Raw genomic sequence first — 1,837 nt, 5'->3', positions numbered from 1 at the left:
CCTCTCTCTTCCCTCCCTCCATCCCCCAGTCTCCTGCAGACACACGAACTGCGCGGCGGCGTGATTACAAACCGGACGTCTGAAGGTCAACCGACCGCAGAGTCGATGTGGACCCTTGTCCCCCGTGGCTGAGTGCCGCCACCGTGCTTCTTTGTTCCTCCCTTTTGCCCTTGTGCATGCCGTGCGCGCATGATGCCGCTCTTTGTTCTGCAATGCCGACCCACGTGAGCGAGAAACGACGCCTTGACTACTGGCAACTTACGCACTCACCACCCCTCTTCCGCGCCACCACCACCACGTTCACGGACGCGCTCGATGGCTGGCGGTTGCAACAATGCCACGTGTATCTGCCTCGGCTTTTGCGTGTTGTCCACGGCATCGGGGTCGTCATGTGTTGGAGGCATTTGGCGAGGAGGGCGGTGCCAATGGTCATTTGCCCCTTGGCCGGGGTCCCGCCACTCTGCACGGCGGTTGTGCGGGGCTGCGCGGGCGGTGGGAGGCCGATGGCATCACTGGGCTGACTGTGTCTGCGCGTCTTTGTGTCGCTGGCTGTGATGTGGAATATATGTGGCCGGATGCCGCTGCGTGCTACTGTGTCTGGCTACTGTTGTTGCTGCCTCTTCCTTGTTTTACCGTGCAGATAGAGATACTGTGGCTTGACCACCACAACTAGCGTTTCAAGGTTTTAGTAATTACTCGCAGCAGTAGTAGTAGTATTATTAGTAGAAGTAGTAGTGGGATAACTATCTGGCGGAATCGGGTCACTGTATTTGGCATCTGTAGGAAGGGATTTGCGGAGCAGGAGGCACGGTCGACGAGACGAGTGCGACACACCACGACAGTCCTGTTGATACCTGGCTGGGTTGGTGGATGTGGTCTGCGGTGGGTGCGTGTCCGCACAGCCGGCACCGCTTGCGGCGCAGGGCCATTGCGACTGTGCGTGTGATGCTGCTTGCTCTGTTGGCGCTGGTTGCGGCGGCGGCGTGGATGCCCGCGGTGCATGCGGTGCCGTTGCGACTGCGGGGCGGCACGGTGGAGAGAGCCATCACGGTGGGCCGCGCCGTGGACACGGTGCTGATGGACGGCGTGTACGTCACGAACGGCGTGGCTGTTGTGTTCGACGTTGCGGCGATGCTTCCCGGCGCGCTGCGCATCGAACTGAGGAACTGCGTGTGCGACGGCGGTGCGCAGATCTACGTGCGGGGCTACAGCGGCGAGCCGGCGAGTGACCGGAGCCTGGAGGTGAGCGTGAGCGGGCTGTCGGGGAGCTACTGCTCGCTCGTGTTTGTGCACAACCTGCCGGCACGCACGAACGTGACGGTCCGTGACTCGACAATTGTGACGCCGGGACCGATGCGCTACTCCCAGCTGAGCGGGCTGACGGACGCGGTGGCGTCGCCGCTTGTGCTGCACGCGACGTCGCTGTTGCGGACGCAGCTGCGTGTGAGCAACACTGTGCTGAGGTCGTCGCAGGCGGGCGGGACGGCGATGTACGTTGGCGGCGGCGTGGACCTGCTGTCGAGCGCGATGGTGCTTGACGGCGTGTCGCTGGAGGCGTCGGGCGGTCTGACCGCGTCCGCGATGCATGTGTCATCCTCGTCGCGTCTCAGTCTGCGGAGCCACTCGGTGTTCTCCGTGACGAACGTGTCGGTTGTGAGCAGCGGCGGCGGCCTTGTGCTTGGCAATCGCCTCGCGGTGTCGGACTCGGTGCTGCGCTTCGTGGGCGTCGAGGGGTCTGCTGCGTCGTCGCTGGTGCGATGCGACGGTGGGACGGTCGGTGCCGGCGGGTGGCTGGAGCTGCACGACGTGTGGGCGGTGGGCGAGGCGCTGTCGGTGG

At 63.8% G+C, this 1,837-nt stretch overlaps 2 non-coding genes across 2 annotated transcripts, besides 1 other annotated feature; both read left to right on the top strand.

The window, feature by feature from the left end:
• The first annotated feature begins 55 nt into the window (after window positions 1-55).
• On the top strand, window positions 56-135 carry Tc00.1047053423345.20. The gene has a single exon (XR_008254209.1). It is a non-coding gene; the product is annotated as a C/D small nucleolar RNA (snoRNA), TB8C3C2 (small nucleolar RNA).
• Window positions 136-186: 51 nt separating this feature from the next.
• Tc00.1047053423345.10 lies at window positions 187-259 on the top strand. Its single transcript, XR_008254208.1, has one exon. It is a non-coding gene; the product is annotated as a C/D small nucleolar RNA (snoRNA), TB8C3C3 (small nucleolar RNA).
• A 441-nt stretch (window positions 260-700) lies between these two features.
• Window positions 701-736: a microsatellite.
• Window positions 737-1,837: the final 1,101 nt, after the last annotated feature.

Source organism: Trypanosoma cruzi (genome assembly GCF_000209065.1).
Source record: "Trypanosoma cruzi strain CL Brener chromosome Unknown tcruzi_1047053423345, whole genome shotgun sequence".
Classification (NCBI taxonomy): Eukaryota; Euglenozoa; class Kinetoplastea; order Trypanosomatida; family Trypanosomatidae; genus Trypanosoma; species Trypanosoma cruzi.
The sequence above is the reverse complement of the archived record's forward strand: the minus strand, read 5'-3'. Positions and strand labels throughout refer to the sequence as shown.